Raw genomic sequence first — 25,206 nt, 5'->3', positions numbered from 1 at the left:
GGGATCTTCCCAGATCAGGGCTCGAACCCATGTTCCCTGCGTTGGCAGGCAGATTCTCAACCACTGTGCCACCAGGGAAGCCCCTCATTCCTTTATAATGCTGAATAATATTCCCTTGTCTGGACGTACCCTACTTTATTTATCCATTCAACTGAAGGACATCTTGGCTACTTCCAAGTTTTGGCAATTATGAATAAAGCTGCTATAAACATCTATGTGCAGGTTTTTGTGTGGACATAAGTTTTCAACTCATTTGGGTAAACACCAGAGTTGAATCTTTTAACTCTGCAAGATTCCCAATTACTAAAGGCTCAGTCTATTTAGATTGCAGGCAACAAGCCCATGGCCTCTCTTAGCCAAGTGCTAGTTCCTTCCACCTATAGTTTGAGTTGATCTGTATCTTGCAGGACTTCACTGAAAGCAGCAAGAATCAGCACACACACATTAAAATTTTGAATTTTCCCTAACATATTGGTTAATGTAACGAGCTTGGGCAGCATGGGTTCTGCCATCTAAGGATTGTTTGATGTCATATAACTAGGTTCGCAAGCTTTCTACTCTTCAAAGTCTAAATTCTTAGTATCTTTCCGCCTACTTCCTTCATGAAGCCAAAGACACAGTTTAGGTTGTGATGCTCTCTGTACACAGTCCTGGTAAAAATGATTGCATTTCAGATAGCAGAATCATTTATAGTTAGTTTAATCAAAAGAATTCATTTCATTTCAAATTTCTTGAAGTGCCAGGAAACCAACTTAGAGGTCACATAATGAGAAGGAATACAGCAAAGAGAAATATCCAGTTATCCAGTAGGCTTGTTACAACAAAGTCACACTGCTGCCAGAGCACTCAACACATGTGAAGCCAGAGACTAGGCCATCACCACTACTGTTCTAGAAACAAAGCAAAACAAATACCTCAATGACACTGCTTGTCAAAAAATCACTTGTCTGCTGCCTCGTGATGTTCACTGCCATGTTCCGAGTCTCACACACAGAATCCTGACTACGAGAGAGTCTGGGGAATGTGATCTTCACTTGCTGCCTCCAGGGTACCAGAAGGCAGGATGAAAAGGAGCTGGAGTTACATGAGGAATGGTTCTCACTGAGGGGTGATTTTGTCCCTCCAGGATATTGGACAATGTCTGGAGATACTTCTGGTTGTCACAACTGAGGCGGGGGTGATAATAACATCTAGTGGGTGGAGTTTAAGGATGCTGCTCACATCCTACAATGCATAGGATAGACCTCAAATAAAGAATTATTCAGCCCCAAATGTCAATGGTGCCGAGGTTGAGAAACCCTGGTATAGAGTGAGCCAATCTATAGTATCTGCCTTAAAGTTCCACCTCAGATTCACAGTCCTTGGTGACCGTGGAGGCCCTAGGTGTCACTTCTGGAGACTCACAACACAGAGCCTTACTCTAAGCACTGAAGAACCACACAATGAACACAAGGAGGAAAAAAGGCAGGGACTATGTTTTGTTACCACCTGAGTCTCAGACTTCCACCCACTTCCCAAGGCCCTTCCATCCCTGCACCTTGGAAATGATAAAAATTTCTGATAAATATAGAACTGTCTTCTTCAATCCAAACTTGAAGAATCTAAACAAGTACCTACATCGGTCTCTCACCAAAACCATCTCAAGCTCGGTTTTAGATTGCATTTTCCCAGAAGCAAATCCCAATTCAAGGACTTGAGTGTAAGTGGTTTTTTTGGAGGTGTTTCCAACACAATATGGGAGTGAAGAAGTTGGAGAGGAATGGGAAGGAAGCAAATAAGTGGGTTTTTTTCTAGAAAAGTACCACTGTAGATAAGGCACTTAATCCCCACCTCCAGGAACTCTGAGATCCAACACAAAACATATGCCTCAGAGTCAGCCCACTCAAGCACTGAGGAAGCTGGTGTATTTAACCATTTTATGAGTTTCCTATTGCTCCTGTAACCAATTGCCACAAACATAACACAATTTATTATCTTACAGTTCTGGAGGTCAAAAGTCCAAAATGTGTCATACTGGCTAAAATCAAGGTGACAGCAGGGCTGCAACTGGAAGCTCTTGGGGAGAATCTGTTTCCTTTCTTTTTCACCTTCGAGAGGCCATCTGCATTCTTTGGCTGGTGTCCCTTTCCTCTATCTTCAAAGCTAGCAGCATAGCATCTTCAAATTTCCCTGTAATTGTGACTACCTTCTTCCATTTTTAAGTGGATTAGGATGTGCACCTCTTTGAGCAGGTCATTTTTTTGTCTACCAAATATATCTATTCTCATCAGTTGTTACTTGAAGACTACTCTCAAGAGGGGCATTAGCATGTCTAGCCTGCTACTCAGATAAATGAAGCAGGCTCTGGTGGCTAGGGAAAGCCCGTAAGCAAAGAAGTGCAGGTGCCAGAAAATTGCACCAAAGTGGTGAGGATGAAAGATACAGGTGGGGCTTGGACACCATCTGATGCAGTTCCTCCTGAACATAAGCCAATACTGGAAAACACAAGCAGCCCTTTTATTAGTTTTTGTTTTGGTTTAAGAGAGGAAGGAAGGAAGGGAGGGAGTGAGAGAGCATAAAAATCATAGTATATCTATGTAAAGATATTGTTTATATGTAAGAAAAGGTTCATATAAAGGTAGAAGAGGGACACAGAAATATGGTTAAAAAACCATATTTTTTAACACTAGTTTTTAAAAAAGAAAGGCAACTGTAAAGAACCAAAGGGACTGCCTCCCTTTGAAAGAGATTTATTAAGAGAAACAGAATAAATTTTAGGAAGTTTTATGTTTTCAATGTAATTCATGAGTTCATTGTTCATTTTGGGAAGATGGGGGTGGTAGCAGCATGGTTTTGGAATGTTTCCAAATTCCCACATCAAAACAAACAGAGTAACTACATAGCAAAACCAAAAACTCCTAGCATTTACAAGAAAACCAAAAGCAACAAACCCAAAAACCCCAGGTAACAAACTGCCCCACAGGCCACAAACGAGGACAAACTACACACAGGCATAAATCTGCATGGTATCAGCTCTGTGCAAGAGGAAGTAGAGGAGTGCAACAGGGCACCTGACAGACCTGAGAATAGTAGAACCCCAAAATAGCCAAGGAACTCACTGGAGCATACAGTGGGCCTAGCGGAAATAGCAGCTGAAACTGGGAGGGCATGTCTACTCCATTAGCAGGTAATCACAGGAGCCTGCTGTAAGAGGGCTGAAGAAGCATAGTCTCTGTGAACTTTCAAAACTTAGCCACATGGCTGTATCCCAGGACATGGCTCTATCCCAGGACATGGCCCTACCCTAAGCAGTAACTACTAAGGGTGGCATCAAAGTAGATGACAGTGGTGATAAAGGTGAAGAGAAGAAAGGGATCATGTGAAGGTGAGGGAGGAAAACAGAGTTCAAAAAGCAAGCCACAATATTTCTGAACTCTGAAGGAAAAACAAAAACAAGACAAAAAACAGACAATAGAGCTCTCTGCAGTTAGAAAAGCTACCTTGACTCATTCCTCCTTCTAAAAATTTGGAAAAATTAATTAAGAAACAGGAAAGTATTGAGGTCAAATCCCATACAAAGTTATTATAAGAAAAGAGAATAAAGAACAAAATAACTTCCCTACCAACATGAAAGCATGCCAGAAGACTTCCCTGGTGGCGCAGTGGTTAAGAATCTGCCTGCCAATGCAGGGGACATGGGTTTGAGCCCTGGTTCGGGAAGATCCCATATGCCATGGAGCAACTAAGCCCGTGTGTCACAACTACAGAGCCCATGTGCCACAACTACTGAAGCCCGTGAGCCTAGAGCCCGTGCTCCACAAGAGAAGCCACCACAGTGAGTAGCCTGCACACCGCAACAAAGAGTAGTGCCCACATGTCACAACTAGAGAAAGCCCGTGCACAGCAACGAAGACCCAACACAGCCAAAAATAAATAAATAAATAAATTTATTTTTAAAAAAAAGAAAGCATGCTGGAAAGACATGTTCACAGAACAGATTTAAAAAGAGCTAAAAGAAATTAAATAACACAAGACATGAAAGAACAACATAATTTAGATCAGAAAAACTCAAAATGAGGTGACAATTCAGAAAAGAATTAGAACTAAAAGAAATTTATTTTAGAGACAAAGGCTAAACAAGAAGGAACACAAGGGTGAATGAGCACAACAGATAATGCCTTAATAAAATAGAAGGTGAAAAATTAGACAAGTTTTTAAATTCAAAAGAAATGAATAGGTAAAAAAGGATTTGAGAGAAAGTAGCAGTATTGAAAGTAGGAAAAAAAGATCAATTATACAGTCTTTTTTTTTTTTTTTTTGGCTGTGCTGGGTCTTCGTTGCTGTGCATGGGCTTTCTCTAGTTGCTGCAAGCGGGGGCTCCTCTTTGTTGCGGTGCGCAGGCTTCTCGTTGCAGTGGCTTCTCTTGTTGCAAAGCATTGGCTCTCTATGTGCACAGGCTTCAGTAGTTGTGGCACGCAGGCTCAATAGTTGCGGCTTGTGGGCTGTAGAGCATGGGCTCAGTAGTTGTGGTGCATGGGCTTAGTTGCCCCATGGCATGTGGGATCTTCCCAGACCAGGGCTTAAACCTGTGTCCCCTTCATTGGCAGGTGGATTCTTAACCACTGGACCACCAGAAAAGTCCTTGACTATACAGTTAATGTAAATTTCTGGTGAAGAAAAATCAAAGCAAGAGAAAATCTAAAAAATGTAATTTAAAAAATTTCTGAAATAAAAAATATTATTATCCTAAGCCTATTATGTGTGTAATATGGGATAAAGTAAGTATAGGATAATCTAATTGTTCCAATCCCTATGTCTCTGAGAACAGAAGTCTCTGTGACAGGAAGGAAATACAGATGTAATATTGAGGTCCAAGACACTGTAGCATTCCCAAATTTTAATTGGAGGTATAAAGTATTTTATCCTAAAATATGTATATACATAAGCACAGAGCTAGGAGATAGATGGATACAGAAAGGAAGAAAGAAAGAAAGAAAGAAAGGAAGAAAGAAAGAAAGAAAGAAAGAAAGAAAGAAAGAAAGAAAGAAAGAAAGGAAGGAAGGAAGGAAGGAAGGAAGGAAGGAAGGAAGGAAGAAAGAAAGAAAGAAAGAAAGAAAGAAAGGAAGAAAGAAAGAAAGAAAGAAAGGAAGGAAGGAAGGAAGGAAGGAAGGAAGGAAGGAAGGAAGGAAGAAAGGAAGGAAGGAAGGAAGGAAGGAAGAAAGAAAGAAAGAAAGAAAGAAAGAAAGAAAGGAAAGAAAGAAAGAAAGAAAAGAAAGAGAGAGAGAGAGAGGAAGGAAGGAAGGGGGAAGGAAGGAAGGAAGGTAGGAAGGAAGAAAGAAAGAAAGAAAGAAAGAAAGAAAGGAAGGAAGGAAGGAAGGAAGGAAGAAAGAAAGAAAGGAAGGAAGGAAGGAAGAAAGAAAGAAAGAAAGAAAGAAAGGAAAGAAAGAAAGAAAGAAAAGAAAGAGAGAGAGAGGAAGGAAGGAAGGGGGAAGGAAGGAAGGAAGGTAGGAAGGAAGAAAGAAAGAAAGAAAGAAAGAAAGAAAGAAAGAAAGGAAGGAAGGAAGGAAGGAAGGAAGGAAGAAAGAAAGAAAGAAAGAAAGGAAGGAAGGAAGAAAGAAAGGAAGGAAGGAAGGAAGGAAGGAAGGAAGGAAGAAAGGAAGGAAGGAAGGAAGGAAGGAAGGAAGGAAGGAAGGAAGGAAGAAAGAAAGGAAGGAAGGAAGGAAGGAAGGAAGAAAGAAAGGAAGGAAGGAAGGAAGGAAGAAAGAAAGAAAGAAAGAAAGAAAGAAAGAAAGAAAGAAAGAAAGGAAAGAAAGAAAGAAAGAAAAGAAAGAGAGAGAGAGAGGAAGGAAGGAAGGGGGAAGGAAGGAAGGAAGGTAGGAAGGGAGGGAGGGAGGGAGAGAGGGAGGAAGGATGGAGGAAGGGATGAAAGATGGAAGAAGGAAGAAAGAGAGAGAGGGAGGGAAGGATATCTTTCCAAGCTCTACCCACTGAAGAGACCTAGAAACAATGACCAACCAGTAGCAGTGAGCATCTCTAGAACCTGAATTGTGGTCTTGACATAATATTTCCCATTTAAAAACAAAACAAAACAAACAAAACCAGCAACCCAAAACTAGGGCCTGTTGGAGAAACAGTTGATTCAGGACTTGGGGCAGGAAATGGACAAAATAAACCTGGAACATCTTGTCAGAAAAAGAGCAAGGAAGCTATGAAAGATTACTAGGGTTATACAAAAGGATTCAGAGCCAACTTGAAGAGGCTCCTATTGGCCAAAGATGAGACAAATAAGCATATAAATGGATAATTGCAATTTGTTAAAATCAATCAAATGTGAGGAACGAAGTAAGCAGGAAGAGAATAGACAGCATGCCCATCCTAGCAAGGCCAAGAGAGAAAGCTTAATGTCAATTCAAGGGTTTTGTCTTCCACGTTAGACTGAACACAGTGACTACTGAATTATGACTCTGTTTGCAAAAATGATTCTAGGACAATCTATTACTCAAGAAAGATCAGAACAGCCATGGGCCTGGAACTTTACCCAGAGTAAGGGGAAGATTGCTGCTATTTCATAAAGTTTGAAGGAATGGTGAAAGAGAAAAATAAAGTTATGATTTTTTTAACATCTTTACTGGAGTATAATTGCTTTACAAAAAGTTAAGTTTTGATTATAATCCATGTGTCATGTTTATTCAACATACCAGTTACACACATAAATATATGAAACCTGTCCCCATGGAGCAGGTAATCTAGGAAAGATTTTACATGTGTACAAATAACTATAATGCAAAATAGTATGAAGTAAGTGCCACAACGGAGGCACAATCAAAATTCTATAGTTAAGTAGGCAGAAATATCACTTCTGACAATGCTGAGAGAAAGAGAGAAGAGTAAGATCTGAGTTGGTCTTTAAAGGAAGAGTGGCATTTAGTGGGCAGAGATGAGAGGGAGAACACGCTAGCCTGAAGAAATAGCTTGAACAGAAATGCAATATAGAAAATGTAGGGAATGTCTTAGAGCACAATGAGAGATTCCACTTGTCTGGAAGGAGAAGGTATATGATGGAGGAGTGAGAGGCAAGGCTGGAAAGATGGACTGGGACCAGGAAATCGGACAGCGCCTTTATTAAAGATTTGGAATTTATCTTACAGTCAGTCATTGAAGGTTTTTAAATGGGAGAAATTTCTACCAACTAAAACAGCATTTTAGGATGCCTGAAAGATGCATTAAAAGGAGGGACATATGGAAGCAGAGAGACCAGTGAGGAGGTCACGGCAATCAGAGAACTGAACTGCCATGGACGCGGAGGAGGTGAAAAGAGAGAGAGGTGCCAGAAATATTCTGAAGGAAAAGTCAAAATGGGTTTTTGATGAATGATGATGCATGATTAGATAGGGCATTGAGAAACTGGAAGGGAGTAAGGATAACTGAGGGTCTGAGCTTAGTGATTGCAAAGAGCTGTGACTGGGCTGGGGAGAAGAGAATTTTGTGCTTTATAAACTTGAAATGAGTTTACTAGGAGGAACAGGACAATGCAAATGAGAGACTGGAGTCAGAGAGAGGGGCTGAGGCAGGAAATAGAGTTTTGGGAGACATGTCTATAAATTCGACTCTGAGAGAGTAAATGAGAACTGAAGGGAGTGTGCTGAGAAAGAAAAGAAGGGAATCAATGATAGGCCCTCGGGAGAGACTGATGTTTGGTGTGGGCAGGAATGGATGGAGAGCAGGATGGAGCAGGGCGGAGACCCAGCGCTGTTCTCCTGGGTATGCCAGGGTCTCCCAGTGTTTAGACTGCCCCCCAGACATGGATTAAATCAACCTAACCAATCCACCAGGTTCTATTCGAGAATCGGCACAGTTTAGAGCAGTGCTTCGCAACCTAACTGTGGTGAAAGACCAGTTTTCTTCTTTCCAATTTGTTGTCATCAATACTTTTGTAAAATCAATAAAAGTTAATTAACAGAAAAATGATTAAGTGCTTGGATGTTGTGGCAATGTCAAATTGCTGTAAAATTTTCTGTGGGCTTACTTTCAATTTCTGTACTAACATTGTGAATATAAAATAAACACCAGTACACCCGAGTAGCACTAAGAAGAACTGAGTCAGGATACTATTTCGGGTACTGTCATTAGCACTCTGTGTAGGCAAGCTTTTTAAGGTCACTGGGCTTACATTCACTTGCTTTTAACGTAAGGGAATTAAATTTGCCCTAAAGTCTAGAACATACAGTCCTTAAACATTAGTTGACACTGAAAGGGCCTGACTAAATTATCATTCTGCCCATACTCGCTTCCTTGCCCAAGTAAGGTTTTCTTCTTCTGGGAGACTTTTCCCCCTCCTTTCTAGTATTTTGAGGTGCAATGCTGTGTGTTGAGGCTGGCACACTAATCAGAGAAAAACAAGCCTCCAGGGGGCAAGATTTTCTGCAAAACAATTCTGAGCTAACCTCTAATTATCTCTAATTGCGGCACATAGAAATCACAGGAAATCTAAAACAAAAACACTAACCCTGAACCACAGATCCCAGCTTACACAACAGGATCCATGGCTCAGTAGCTCAAGATTCCAAGCTACCAGCACCTTGCCCAGATCTGAGTGTGCGCATTTCCACATCCACCAGCTGACTTGACATGGTCAGTGGCATTTATCATATCCTGTTCATCTTATATGCTCCAAATGCCAAACATAATGTGAGGCATGCAGTAGAGGTTCAATAACTCTTTCTCAAATAAATAAATGGAGGAAAAACACTCATTTCTTTCAAAAGCCTTCCACACCCCCAGGCTGACACTACTAAGTTTTTCCTTATTCAGTGTCCCCTTAGCACTTACTCTTTGAAGAAATTACCCATTTCCTGCCATTCACTATAGGAACTGTGATTCACAGCTCTAAAAAATACCTGTTTGGACTGAATTGTGTCCCCCACATTCCCCTGCCTTCCAAATTCATGTTAAAGCCCTACCCCCAGTGTGGCTATATTTGGAGACAGGACCTATAAGGAGGCCATCAAGATTAAATGAAATCATAAGGATGAGGCATCAGTCTGATAGGGCTGGTGTCCTTATAAGAAGAGGAAGACATTTCCCTCTCTCTCTCTCCCACTGTCTCTGCACACTACAGAGGAAAGGGCTTGTGTGGACACAGTGAGAAGGTGGCCATCTGCAAGCCAAGAAGAGTCCTCACCAGAAACAGACTTTGCCAGCATCTTGATCATGGACTGTGAGAAACTAAATTTCTGTTAAGACACCCAGTCTGTGATATTTTGTTATGGCAGCCCAAGCACACTAATATAACGCCCTTCCTTGATTTCTCCCATGTAAACATCAGAAAGAAGTGACTGAGATTCCCCCACATAGAAAGCCTCTAACTTCCCTTTGCCACAACCTGAGGGGATCAGGGGATTATGCTTTGGGACGTTATATTTCATACCACAGAATCATCAACACAGGCATAGCCCACCTCTTAGGGACAAAGCTATTTTTATATACCATGAGGCAAACACCTATACTAATTAAATGGTTTTTAAACTTTTGCAGTCATAGACTCTTTGGAAAACTGATGTAAGTTCTACAGTAGCACTGTCTACCTGAACTTTCTGAGATGATGAAAATGTTCCATAATCTGCATTGTCCAATATGGAAGCTACTTAGCCAGAAATGACTATCAAGCTTTTGAAATGTGGCTAGTGCAACTAAGGAACTGAATTTCTAATTCAGTTTAATTCTAATTTGTTTAATTCATTTAAATTTAAATAGTCATATGTGGCTAGTGGCTACCATATTGTACACCACAGCTCTTTAGTGTCTAGGCTTCTAAAAATGCATATATATACTTACACTCAAAATTTTGCAAACCAGTGTTGGGGAGTCCAGTAACAGCCATTAACAGCCATATCTACTCAGGTCAGGTGACCTGTATTAAAAACAAAGACCTATGCAAGAATGATTTTTTTTCACTGTACAGTTGATGTGTGGTTAGTAATTAGAAGTAACACAGAGCAGATAAAAAGCCCAATTTCTGTAGTCTAAAAAGTAGTCAACTAGTGCTCACTAGGTTCTTAATATACAGATCCAGCTCAACCCCTCTGGCTAATGAAAGATGTCTATGCACTCCTTCTGTATCCACACTGATTCCTATGCCTTTGGGGAAACAGAAGAGGTAGTACAATAACAATAGCTTTCAGAGTTTAATAAATCTGGGTTCAAATTACAGCTCCCTTTATTTTACTCAGAATAGATTTTTTAATATACTAACAAACAATTCCCACATCTCAGTGTTTAACAAAAGTTTGCTTCTCACTTTTCAAGTATCTGCTTAGTGCAACTATAGGGCACCACTCCTTCAGTGGTGACTCAACAGGCTTTCTCCATACTTAGTTTCATCATCTGAGTACGAGGGGAGGGGAGAGACTGAAGACATTTGAGGGACTTTTCACTGCTACATCTCATATCTCATTGATAAGAACTATTACTCAGACCCACTTAATTACCAGGGAGATGGGAAGCAAACTTTTCATGTCTAGGAAGGAAAAACATTACACTAAATGTTGATGAACACAAAGCATTTTCTTCTGCTATGCTCTCTAACCACATAAACCTGAAAATTTAATTAACCTTTCTTAGTTATCTCATTTGAAAAATGGTGATAATTATATCTACTAAATAAAATGAATGTTCATGTGTAAAGTTCATTGAACAATGTTTTGCACATTGTGGGAACTCAGTGATGGTGGATTCTTTTTCTTCACTGGAAAAGGGATGGTGTAGCAAACTTGCAACAGCTCAACAGACTCATGGAATAGCACGTCACATCATGTCTGAAACTATCATAGCTCTGATCTAATTCTTCCTGCTCTTAACTATTTTTCTTCCCACTCAGTCCACCAACAACCCCTTACCTTTATGTAATTTTTAAGATGGACCTTTTGTTGTTTCTATTAGCAGGTATGGGTAATTAACCATAATTATCACAACCAGTAGCTCTAATAATTAGTAACTATACAGAGAAAGATTTAATGTAAAATTATAATAAAGTCAGAGTTCTAAAATATCAAATTCATAGATAAAAGGTGCTTTTCCCCCTCTCTTCCCTCCTTTTCATACATACTACATAGCCTGAAGTGAATGACATATTTGTTATGTACTTGCAATTGTTAGTAAAGGCAGATCTGAATAACATTATCAATCACTTTAATCTAACTGATTTTTATACAATAGTATATCCTGCAACTGTACAATATATATTCTTTTCAAGTGCATATGGTGTGTTCTCTAAGGTAGACCAATGCTGGAATATAACAAGTCTCAATCAATTTAAATTTACTGAAAACGTACAGAGTATGTGCTGAATTACAAATCAATAGTAAGATATTTAGAACAACTCCCTAGTTTGGAAATTAAACAACAGACTTCTCAATAGTCTATGGGTCAAAGAAGAAATCATAAGAAGAATTAGAAACTATTTTGAATAGAATGATAATGAAATGATAATGAAAATATATCAAAGTTTGTAAATGCAGCTAAAGCAGTGCTTGGAGGAAAATTTATAGTTTTAAATGCTTATTTTAGAAAAGAAGAAAGGTCAAAATTAATAGACTAAGTTTAGAGCTCAAAAAACTAACAAAAGAAAAGCAAAATAAACCTAAAGTAGTAGAAGGAAGAAAATAATAACGAGAAGCTATAAATACCTTGGAATTAAATAAGCAAACAACAGGGAAAGTTATCAAAGACAAAAGTAAGTTCTTTGAAAAGATCAACAAAATCGATAAAGTTCTAGCTAGAAAGAACATAAATTTCCAATATAAGAAATAAAAAAGAAGTTATCCTCACACATCACACATACATTCAAAAGGCAATAAAGGAAATATAATGAATAAGTTTATAAAAATTTGACATCTTAGATGAATGGACAAATTCTTTGAAAAATACCACTAACAAACACAAACACAAAATGACATAGAAAATCTGAATAGGCCTGCCTATATACATTGAAGAAATTATATCTGTTATCAAAATCTTCTCAGAAAGAAGACTATAGACCCAGATGACTGCACTAGTGTATTCTATCATATATTTAAGGAAAAAATCTTACATAAATCTTATCGGTTCATAGCAGAGAAAGGAAGTTTTCCCAACTAGTTTTATGAGGTCAGTGTGTCCAAAATATCAAAACCTGACAAGAATATTATAAAATACAGAAAAAAGGAGAAATAAAGATACAGAGAGAGAGAGAGAGAGGCAGAGAAAGAGACAGAGAGAAAGGAAGAAGGAGGGAGGTAGAGGGAAAAATTACAGACCAATATACCTCATGGACATAGATGTAAAATGTCCACAAAATATTAGCAAATCAAATTCAGCTATATATAAAATAGATAATACATTATAACCAAACAGTGTGTATTAAGTTTAACATTCAAAAATCAACGTAATTCACAAAAAAGGGGGGAAAAGTATATGATAGTTTCAATAGATAAAAATAAAGCATTTAACAAAATTCAACTCATTTATGATTTTAAAAGTCTGAGATTTTTTTATTGGAAAAGCAAGCCCTACTTGGAATACATATATTTTTTTTATTTTCAGAGTCCCTTCAATGTCACAAAGAGTAAGTTATTTGAATTTGCAAAAGTTAATGTAGTGGTGGAACATTGATAATCATCATTCAGCAAGGCAACAGGCATGGTAGCCAAGTATACCAAAACTTCTAAATTTACTATATTAAATGATTTGCAATTTGAGAGAGAAAGAGCATCCTGAGAATCAGATCTTTAAAAAAAAACTCATAAAACTATGAATATAAGGGACTTTCCACAATTTGACAGAGGTCATTGTCAAGAACTGTAAACAGTTTTTCTCTACTTACAAGTTAACAAATCAGCCTGTCATGGATGCTGGCAGAAGACACAAATCTCCTAGGTCCACTGTAAAGGACAGTTTATTTCTCATAACAATAGCAGTAGCTAGAGTATTATCATTTTCTTGTGCTACTTTCTCAAGCCCCAATTTCACAGGATGACACAATGAGGCCTAGGTGCCACCTGCACACACAGTAGCTTACATTACAGAAGAGAAACACTGAGTTTAGTGAAGTCAAATCTCTTGTAATGGGCTGCAAGCAACCCTGCCCAACATTTGCCCCAAAGGGAGACATTATCATATTGGACAGTAAACAGATCCACCCTTTGCTCTGGAGGGAGACACTATATATTCCAAGGCTTTTTGCTATACAAATATCCTTGAAAAGGTAGTCCGGAACAAAACAGTGCTTAGTATATCTGCTTGCAAGATATGTAGCAACAGGAGACTCATGGAGAACTGTCTCCTCAAAGGTGACATATATCCTATAGCTAACATAACTAATGATAAATAACAAATGCTTTTGCCACAAGATCAGGAGCATGGAAAGGATGCACAGTCATATCGCTTTGATTCAACATTGTACTGAAGCTCCTAATCATTGTAATAAAAACAGAAAAAAGAAATAAAAGCATAAAGTTTAAAAAGCAAAAGCAAAACTATTTCTATATGCAAATGACATAACTGTTCACATGGAAAATCCTACAGAACTCCAAATGACTACTAGAAATAAGTCAATTTAGTTAAGTGATAAAGTTACACAATAATATCAGTAATATGAAAAAATCAATTGTATTTTTATTCATACTAGCAGGAATCAAATAGCAGAATACCATTTACAATTATGTAAAAACCAAAATATTCATTAATAAATTTCAGATGTTCAAAACACCTACACTGGAAACTACAAAATAATGCTGAGATACATAAAAGAAGATTTAAATAAATGAAGAGCTTTACCATATTCATGGAGTAGAAGATTCAATCTTGTTAAGATGTCAATTCCCTCCAAATTTATCTATAGATTCAACACCCCCAGTAAAAATTCCAACGGGATTTTTCTTGTAGAAACTGACATGCTTATTTATAATTTTATATGACAATTCAAAGGACCTAGAATATCCAAAGCAATCTGGGAAAAAGAAGAAAAAATTTGGAGGACATACACTACCTGATTTCAAGTCTTCTATAAAGCTATATCAATCAAGACCAGGTGTATTGGCATAAGAGTTGACAAGTAGATTAAAGATACAGAAGAGAAAATCCAGAAATAGACTCATATTTTTAAGATCATTTGATATTCAATGAAGAGGCCAAAACAACCTGACGGAGAAAGGAAAGTCCTTTAAACAAAAGGGATGGGGTGGGGATGGGAGGTGAACATGGACCCATACCTCATCCATATACATAGACCTAAAGTTAAACACAATAACCAAAATGATAGAGTCTTTAGAGGAAAAACAGCAAATAGGTTCATGTTTAAGGGTAGAAAGGTTTTTGAAAAAGGATATAGAAAGCAAAGAAAAAAATGGAAAAATTAGACCTCATCAAATGTAAAAAGTCTATTCCTCAAAAGACAAAACTAAGAAAATGAATAGGCAAGCTATAGACTAGAAGCAAATATCTGAAAAACATACATATGCCAAAGTTCCAGTGCAGGATTTATAAAGAACTACAAATGAAAAATAAAGACTAATAGCCCAATAAATACGGGCAAAATACCTAAATGGACACTTCACAAAAGAATACATATAAATGGCCAGCAAGCAAGCAGAAAAAAATGTTCAACAGTATTAGTCATCAGGGAAATGTAAATTAAAACTTAAGATCAAAACTAAAGCCACCAGAATGGCTAAAATTAAAGACTGACAACATCGATGTTGGTGAGGTTTTGAAGCAACTAGATCTCTCACGCATTCATGATGGGAATGTGAGAACATTGTGGTGAGAACATTTAAGATCTACTCTTTCAAGTATATGATTTTGTATTATTAATTATAGTCACTATGCTGTACATTAGATTCCCAGAACTTATTCATCTTGTAACTGGAAGTTTGTACTACATCTTGGTTTTCTCCCACTCCCCAACCCCTGGTAACCACAGTCCTAGTCTCTGTTTCTCTGAGTCAGCTTTGTAAAATTCCATGTATAACATGATATAATACAGTAGTTTTCTTTCTCTGTCTGACTTACTTCAATTAGCATAACGCCCTCAAATTCCATCCATGTTGCCACAAACGGCAGGATGTCCTTCTTTCTTTTGGCAAATAATACTCCTGTGTGTTTGTGTGTATACATATGTATACACACACATACATACGTATATATATATATATATATATATATATATATATATATATATATATATATATATATATGCCATGTATATATGCACCACATCTCGTTTATTGATTCATCCATTGACACTTGGGCTATTTAAATATTTTGGCTATTGTGAGCAGTGCTACAACGAACATGGCAGTGCATATATCTCAAGACCCTGTTTTCCTTTCCTTCATATATATACTGAAGAGGTGGGATTGCTGGATCATATGGTAGTTCTAGTTTTAAGGAACCTCCATAATGTTTTCCAGGGTGGCTGAATGAATTTACACTCCCAACACCAGCACAAAAGGATACCCTTTTCTCCATATCCTTGCCAACATTTCCCTGTTGAAGAGGTAGGAAGATGAAGAGAGCCCTCCCAGGCCTTCTGACCTGCTATGCAGTGCCAAGCACCAGATTCCCTTCTGGTGTTTGCATAGGTGGGAGCTTCTCTAGCTGACCCTGGTGAAAAGAATAGCCTTGAATGATCTTAATCCCAGTGGCAAATCTGCTTATACCTTCCAGCTTCCCCTGCTCCCTCTCTAAGCTCATTCTTTGGGTTATCTCTCTCACTTTTTTCCCCCATTCTTTCCCAACCCAAACATTCTATACCCTCTAGACTGACCTGCTGATCATCTCATCAACAAAGAATGTAGATTCTGAGGTTGACACACTTTGACTCAAACTCTAGCTGTGTTGCTCATTATCTGCGTGATGTGGGACACAAGTTGCTTCACCTCACTAAGCCTCAGTTTTCTCATCTGTAAAAAGGGGGGAACTTGTACATTTCTCAAAGGGTTGTGGAGCTTCAGTGGGCTCATGTTATGGTTATTTATTGCTGAATAAAAAACCTTCCTGGATCTTAGTGGGTTAAAAAAAAAAAGTATCTCATGTTAGAAAAAGATTTGACAGGATTTTCTGTTTTTGAATGAAACTACATATACATCTACCTTATGATTCAACAATTCTACCCCTAGGAATTTATCCAAAAGTTAAAAACAGGTAATGTCATTAGAATAGCAGCGTAGAAGGATCCAATGCTCGTCCCCCCAACTACATACTGAGGAAAATAACTCTAGGACAACTCCAGAATACAATAAAGTAGCTTCAGAAATCCTGAGGAGCACAAAAACTAAGGATGGCACATAGAAAAGTGTAGAAAGCAAACCTGTGTCATCTCATCCCCCAGTGTGTCACAGCTTATTGCCAAGAGGGATGAGTGTGACCATCCCCTATGGGGAAAAAAGAGAACCAGAGGACCTCAGCAGCCCTAATCACTGCTGAGGACACTCTAGCTTTTGCCAAGGACTCCCACTGTCCACACCTATGCTGAACCCAGCTGATGGAGCTGCCTAGAGTCACCCCTGCTGTCCCCTACTCCCTGCTGGGCCCCAAGCAGCAGCTGCATCCTCCCCGCAAGGGCCAGAGCTGCCTCTGTGCAATGCTGCCCCCTCTCCAGGGCCAGAGCCATATGTACACTGCTGGATCCCAGTTCCCAGAGTAGACACCCTTCTTCCACAAACATGCACTCGTCCTGGACCCTATCTCTGCAACTGCTACACATGAGCCTGTGCCTGAGACTTCTGCTGCACTACTGCTGCAGCAAATGCACATGCATGCTGGACCCACACCCAGAGGTGTCCTGGCTGTGACTTGCTCAAATGAAATAACACAGTAAACAGCAACACAAAAGCATGTGAAAGCACAAATCTCACAAAGGTAAATATATAGACATATGTAGAGCTGTCTATAACACAGTAAAGGTGGTGTATAAATTATTTTTAACCCTAATATAAAGCTTAAACATTTGTTTGTGGGTATACAATATAAAAGGAAACCAAATGTCTACAAGAACACAAAGTGCTGGAGGTGGGAAGAGTAAAAGGACAGGGCTTTGTACGAAACTGAAGTTTTGTTATCAATTTAAAATAGAAGGTTATAACTACAAGATATTTTATGCAAGTCTTGAGCTAACCAACAAGAAAACATATAACAGATACACAAAAGATGCAAAATAAATCAAAGCAAATCACTATAAAAAATCATGAGAGGAACAGAGGGACAAAACAACTGAAAGACAAACAGAAAACAACAAAATGGCAATGTTAAGTCATCACTTATCAATAATTTAACTTAAAATATTAAACTCACCAATCAAAAGGCACAAAGTGGCCAAATGAATTTAAAACACCAAGATCTATCTATATATTGTCTGCAGAGACTTGCTTTTAAATTAAAGATACATGTAGACTGAAAGTGAAGAAATGGTAAAAGATATTTCATACAAATGGTAACCAAAGAAAGCAGATTCACTATACTCATATCAGATAAAATATACTCTAAGTCTAAATCTGTCTCAAGAGACAAAAAAGGTCATTATATAATGATAAAAGAATCAATTCAGGGCTTCCCTGATGGCGCAGTGGTTGAGAGTCTGCCTGCCGATGCAGGGGACACGGGTTCATGCCCCGGTCCGGGAGGATCCCACATGCCACGGAGCGGCTGGGCCCGTGAGCCATGGCCGCTGAGCCTGCGCGTCGGAGCCTGTGCTCCGCAACAGGAGAGGCCACAACAGTGAGAGGCCCGTGTACCGCAAAAAAAAAAAAAAAAAAAAAGAATCAATTCAACTGGAAGATATAAAAATTATAAATACATAACACACTCAACATCAGAGTATCAAAAGTAAATACTGACAGATCTGAAGGCAGAAACTGACAGCAATGTAATAATAGTAGGGAACTTCAATATTCTGCTTACAATAATGGATAGAACATCCATCCAGAAAATCAATACAGAAACAGCTGACTTGAACACTATAGATCAATGGAAGTTCATATACAGGACTTTCTACACAACAGCAGAAGTGCACATGGAACAAGTGCACATGGAACAGCTCAAGTGCACATGGAACACATTCCCCAGGAGAGATCACAAGTCAACAAATTTAAGAAAACTGAAACCATTCCAAGTATTTTTTTATAACCACTTGGAATAAAACCAGATCAATAACAGGCAAGGAAACTGGAAAACTCACAAATACATGGAAATTAAACAACACACTCTTGAACAACGATTGGGTCAAAGACAAAATCAGAAGAAAAGTTTAAAAGTACCACCGGACAAACAAAAATGAAAACACAGCATGCCAAAAACTATGGGATGCAGGAAAAGCAATAATAAGAAGGAATTTTTAGTGATAAATGGCTACGTTAAAAAGAAGGGCACAAATAAACAACCTAAATTTACACCTCAACAAACTAGAAAAAGAACTAAGCCCAAATTCAGCAAAAGGAAGGAAATAACAAAGACCAGAGCAGAAAAAAAAAAAAATACAGACTAGCAAGACAATAGCAAAGATCAAAGAAACTTTAGCTAGACTAAGAAAAAAAGAGAGAAGACACAAAATCAGAAATAAAAGAGACATTACAACTGATAACACAGAAATACTAAGGATCATAGGAAACTACTATGAATGATTATATGCCAATAAATTAGATAAACTAGAAGAAATGGATGAATTACTAGAAACACATAAACTATCAACATTGAATCATGAAGAAACAGAAAATCTGAACAGAACAATGTGTAAGGAGACTGAATCAATAATCAAAACCTCCCAACAGAGAAAAATCCAGGACTGTCTGGTTTCACTAGTGAATTCTACCAAACATTTAAAGTAGAATTAATACCAATCCTTCTCAAAGTCTTCCAAAAATTTGAAGAGGAAGGAACACTTCCAAACTTACTTTATAAGGTTAGCAATATCCTGACATCAAAACCAGACAAGAACACTGCAAGAAAAGAATATTATAGGGCAATATCCCCAATGAACATAGATGCAAAAATCCTCAAAATATTAGCAAACCAATTTCAACAATACATTAAAGGAATCATACACCATGATCAAGTGAGATTTATTCCTGGGATGCAAGGATGGTTCAACATATGCAATTCAATAAATGTTACATCGCATTAACAAAATGAAGGATAAAAATCACATGATCATCCCAATATATATTGCAGAAAAAGCATTTGGTGAAATTCAACATCCTTTCATGATAAAAACTCTCAACAAATTAGGTACAGATAGAAGGTATCTCAACATAATAAAACCCATTTATGGATAAGCCCACAGCTAACATCATACTCAGTGGCAAAAAGCTAAGATCAGGAACAAGACAAGGATGCCCATTATCACCACTGATAGAAAATTCAACAGCAAAAAACAACAAAAACAAAAACACAACCCAATTGAAAAATAAGCAAAGTACTTGAATAGATATTTTTCCAAAGAAGACATCCATATCGCTAACAGGTACATGAAAAGATGCTCAACATCACTAATCATCAGGGAAATGCAAATCAAAACCACAATGAAGTATCAACTCACATCTGTTAGGATGGCTATTATCGAAAAAACCAGAGAAAACAAAGGATGGTGAAGATACAGAGAAAAGGAAACACTTGTACATTGTTAGGGAATGTAAACTGGTACAGTCACTATGGAAAACAGTATGGAGATTCCTCAACAAATTAAATAGAACTACCGTATGATCCAGCAATCCCATGTCTTTGGGATATATCCAAAGGAAATAAAATCATTATCTCAAGGAGATATATGTACTCTCATATTTGTTGCAGCATTATTCACAATAGCCAAGATTTCAAAACAACCCAAATGTTCTTTGAAGGGGATGTGGTATATGGGGATTGGAATTCTGGAGTCCACTGGTATCTAACCCAGCATAGGCTTTTGACCTCTATTTAGTGAATGAACGTATTTGGGCTCTGTAGTGGTAGTTGTAGCAGCAGCAATATCAAGGGGAATAATAATAATCATAACAACAACAATTTTCTTCAGCATTTTCAAAATGTGTTCACTGTGGTTGTCATGGAGGCATGCCACTCAAATCTCCCTTCTGGAGAGAGCCTCCTGCAAGGAGTGTAATAAGCTGATGGCTTCCACCTGCCACACCTTTGGGATCTGCACACAGCAGTAGAACCAGGACATTCCTGGCAGATGGGGTGCTTCTCTAATAGGCAATCTGTGCTCCTGGATCCCCATTAATCTGTCTGACACTTTCTTGGAGCTGCACTGCAAGATGAGACTCTTTCTCCCCAAGTGTCCTTTCTTCTCTTTCTCTTTTCACAGCTGTTTCACCTGCATCATGGTCTCTCCTCGACTACTGTTAATATATACACTGCAATATTATTCAGCCTTTAAAAAAATAGGAAACCCTGTCATTTGCAACAACATGGATTAATCAGGAGGGCATTTCACCAGAAATAAGCCAGATAGAAGACAAATACCTCAGGTTATCCTTTATATGTGGAATCTTTAAAAAAAAAAAAAAAAGGCAAACTCATAGAAATAAAGAGTAGAATGGTGGTTTCCAGGGGCTGGGAGAAAAGGGGAGAGGTTGGTGAAAGGTTATATAAACTTTGTTATTAAATGAATAAGGTATGAGGATCTAAGGATAGCACGGTGACTACAGTTGATAACAGTGCATTGTACAGTTGAAATTTAGGCAAGAAAATAAATCTTAAGCATCCTCACCAAAAAAAGGAAAAAAAAAAAGTAAATATGTGAGATGATGGGTGTGTTGTGAGAATCCTTTACAAATTATTCATATATCAAACCATCACATTGTATACTCTAAGTACATTAAAATTTTATCAATTATACATCAATAAAACAAAAAAATTAATCCATTCTCATTTTAGAAAAGTAGATATGAAGGACATAGCTCAGGGAAAATGTCAGGTGATTGAAACAGCAAATAACTGCAAGCAAACACTGGGTAAACTGGATATCACTGTTCTTCAATAAATGAAGGGGTGAGGATCTCAAACATAAAGGATGTTGACCAATATCATCCACCTCCTTCCCCCATTAAGATAAAAAACGCAAAGAGAAAGTGGGAGCAGCAGTTTTTGATAACTCTGCCATATCCAGAATGCTTAAATGCTTAATCTTGTGCTATTCCACTGCCCTCTGCTGGATGTGATAATTCTGACCTCAAAACCAGAAGTTCTAGAGTGGCAGCAATTGTAATCATTATCGTCATCACACTAGCTACAGCATGAATGTCAAGCACTGTGCTAAGTGCTTTACATGCATCATCATCTTCAACCCTCCTAACAATTCTATGGCTAGAAAATGTTAGCCTCTCTTTGTAGGTGAGGTATCTGAAGGTTCAGAACCAAGGTCACACAATTAAAGGGAACTGGGAATTCAATATTGGCTCTAGAGACAGCTCTTAGCTACTTCCTCTTCCCTAAATATAAACTTCATGCTATCAGCTGTACTGGGAGACAAATCTGAAAAGGTATTACTTTCTGAGACCAGCTGATTCACTATTAACAATGGAATCACAAAAATGATTTTTATTTTAAAAAGCTCCCCCAAAATATCCTCCTCTAATTTTTCCTTAAGAAGCCCCAAAAGTTATCAAAAAGGAAGTTTACTCCTCAACTACGGGCAAGAGAGTGTTTCTCAAGAATTTCTCAAAGTGTGATCCATGAATCAACCTCCTTCATTAAAATCTTGTGAGTTGCTGGTTCAATACACAGAACCCCAGGCACCAGGATGTGTCACGGAAGTAGAGAGGACAGGACTTGCCACTAAGAGATGTGATATGTATTAGTGGGAGAGGGGTGGACAGAGAGAAAGAGTATGACTCCAGGAATTTTGGCTCAGTAACTGGGGGGCTGGTAGTGACGTCAAGTGTGGAAAATTGGAAGAAGTGAGTGGTTTTTTATTGTTAGCAGTTCAGTTGTGGTAGTTGCTGTTTGGCAGTGAATATAAAATCAGGAGTTTTGGCTTAGACATGTTATGTTTGAGATGTCAAATAGGATAACCAAATAAAAATGGAAAACAGGAAACTACAAAGGAAATAACTAACTTTTAAAACTTACAATATGTTTAAGATCTATCCATGTTGTTTCATGTGTATCTATTATGTATCCAATTGCTGTACAGTACCTGGTATCCCTACCAATGATTAATCCCCAGATTGCTTCCAACTCCTGTCACCATAAACAAAACAGCAATGAACATTCTATAGGTTCCCTGTAATATAATAATAAATATATATGTTGGTCTCTGTCTCCAGTTCCTAATACAGGGCTCCTAAGATCCTTAAAAATTCCTAAGTGATAAGAGCACTAAGAATATCTTTGGACTTCCCTGGTGGTGCAGTGGTTAAGAATCCTCCTGCCAATGCAGGGGACATGGGTTCGAGCCCTGGTCCGGGAAGATGCCACATGCCGCGGAGCAACTAAGCCTGTGCACCCCAACAACTGAGTCTGCGCTCTAGAGCCTGCAGGCCACAACTACTGAGCCCGTGTGTCACAACTACTGAAGCCCGTGTGCCTAGAGCCCGTGCTCCCCAACAAAAAGAAGCCACCGCGATGACAGCCTGCACACTTCAACGAAGAGTAGCCCCCGCTCGCCACAACTAGAGAAAGCCCGCACGCAGCAACGAAGACCCATTGCAGCCAAAACTAAATAAATAAAATAAATATATTTTAAAAAATAAAATATATTTTAAAAAATAAAGTAAATAAAGTTAAAAAAAAGAACATCTTTTGTTCTGTCAAGGTAATTCTAGGTGGACTCTTTAATCGGGGCTCATAACCAGAAAGACAAAGCCGTGATTAGAAGCTTAGAATTTTCAGCCCCACCTCCCCATCCTCCAGAGAGGGAAGAAGGGCTAGAAACAGTTAATCATCAATCATGCCTATGTGAGGAATCCTCTATAAAATCCCAATAGTATGGTGTTTGGAGAGCTTTCAGTTTGGCGAACACATCCACTCTGAGAGGGTGATGTCCCCGCACTGCGCAGCAACAGAAGCTTCTGGACCCAGGACCTTCCTAGACCTCACCCTTCATCTAGCTGTTCATCTGTATCCTTCATGTCCTTTAATAACTGATAAATGTTGTGTTTCCCTGAGTTCTGTTAGCCACTTCAGCAAGATAATTGAATCTGAGGAGACATACTTAATGTGACCAGGTACTACCAGATTCCTCTCTAAAATGATGTACCACAAAGGAAACCATTGACAAAATGAAAAGACAACCTACTAAATGGGAGAAAATATTTGCAAATGATATGACTGATAAGGGGTTAATATCCAACAGATACAAATAGCCCATACAACTAAACATCAAAAAAACAAACAACCCAATTTAAAACTGGGTAGAAGAACAGAATAGACATTTTTCCAAAGAGGAAATGCAGATGGCCAACAGGCACATGAAAAGATGTTCAATATCACTAATCATCAGGGAAATGTAAACCAAAACTACAATGAGACATCACCTCACACCTGTCAGGATGGCTATCACCAAGAAGAACACAACAGGGCTTCCCTGGTGGCGCAGTGGTTGAGAGTCCACCTGCCGATGCAGGGGACACGGGTTCGTGCCCTGGTCTGGGAAGATCTCACGTGCCACGGAGCGGCTGGGCCCGTGAGCCATGGCCGCTGAGCCTGCGCATCCGGAGCCTGTGCTCTGCAGCGGGAGAGGCCACAACAGTGAGGCCCGCGTACTGCAAAAAAAAAAAACAAAAAACACAACAAATGTTGGCAAGGATGTGGAGAAAAGGGAACTCTCTCACACTGTTGGCTGGTATGTAAACTAGTGCAGTCACTGTGGAAAACAGTATGGAGGTTTCCCAAAAAACTAAAAATAGAGCTACCATATGACTCAGCAATTCCACTCCTAAGTATATATCCAAAGAAAATGAAAATAACTCAAAAAGATACATGCACCCCAATGTTCATAGCAGCATTATTTACAATAGCCAAATACGGAAGCAACCTAAGTGTCCCTCAACAGATGAACAGGTAAAGAAGATATAGTATATATACACAATGGAATACTACTCAGCCATAAAAAAGAAATTTTGTCATTTGCAACAACACAGATGGACCTGGAGGATATTATGCTAAGTGAAATAAGTCAGCGAAAAGACAAATACTATATGATATCACTTATATGTGGAATCTAAAAAATTTTTAAAAAGAACGAATATAACAAAACAGAAAGAGACTCACAGATATAGAGAACCAACTAGTGGTTACCAGTGGAGAGAGGGGAGGGAGGAGGGGCAAGTCAGGGTTAGGTGATTTACAGGCACAAACTACTATGTATGAAATAAATAAGCTACAAGGATATACTGTACAGAACAGGGAATATGGCCAATATAACAACTTTAATTGGCGTATAACCTATAAAAATACTGAATCACTATGTTGTATACCTGAAACTAATATTGTAAATCAACTATACTTCAATAAAAAAAGAGGCAAGAACAAAAATAAAATGCACAAACAGCTCAAAAAAAATCTGTAGTTTTGTAGTATTGTATCAATGTTAATTTCTTAGTTTTGATAAATGTATCATGGTTATATAAAATATTAACATTAGAGGAAGCCAGATGAAGGGTGTATAGGACTTGCAATTTTTCTGTAAATCTAATATTATTTCAAAATAAAAAGTTATAAAACAAAAGAAAAAACCATTACCATTTGCTACTACTTATGCAAATTGAATGTTTAAAAATGCCACAAAGCTAATATAAAAAATAAACTAGGTGCAAAGACTTGTAAGATTGCCGTGCGTAATCTGAAACCCAATTCTAAGTTCGTTAAAACAACTTTATCAAACCAACCCCATTTTTCTTAATGAGTGCTAGAAATCTGAACTCATAAAAACACATTTATACCATTAACATATCCACTTTTAGAGTCATGTACCACAATGTTCATCACTGCAGCACTATTTACAAAAGCCAGGACATGGAAGCAACCTAAGCGTCCATTGACAGATGAATGGATAAAGAAGATGTGGCACATATATACAATGGAATATTACTCGGCCATAAAATGGAACAAAATTGAGTTATTTGTAATGAGGTGGATGGACCTAGAGTCTGTAATACAGAGTGAAGTAAGTCAGAAAGAGAAAAACAAATACCGTATGCTAACACATATATATGGAATCTTAAAAAAAAAAAAAAAAAGGTTCTGACAAACCCAGGACAG

The sequence above is a fragment of the Tursiops truncatus genome, chromosome 4 (assembly GCF_011762595.2).
Source record: "Tursiops truncatus isolate mTurTru1 chromosome 4, mTurTru1.mat.Y, whole genome shotgun sequence".
NCBI lineage: Eukaryota > Metazoa > Chordata > Mammalia > Artiodactyla > Delphinidae > Tursiops > Tursiops truncatus.
This window is presented reverse-complemented; position numbering follows the sequence as displayed.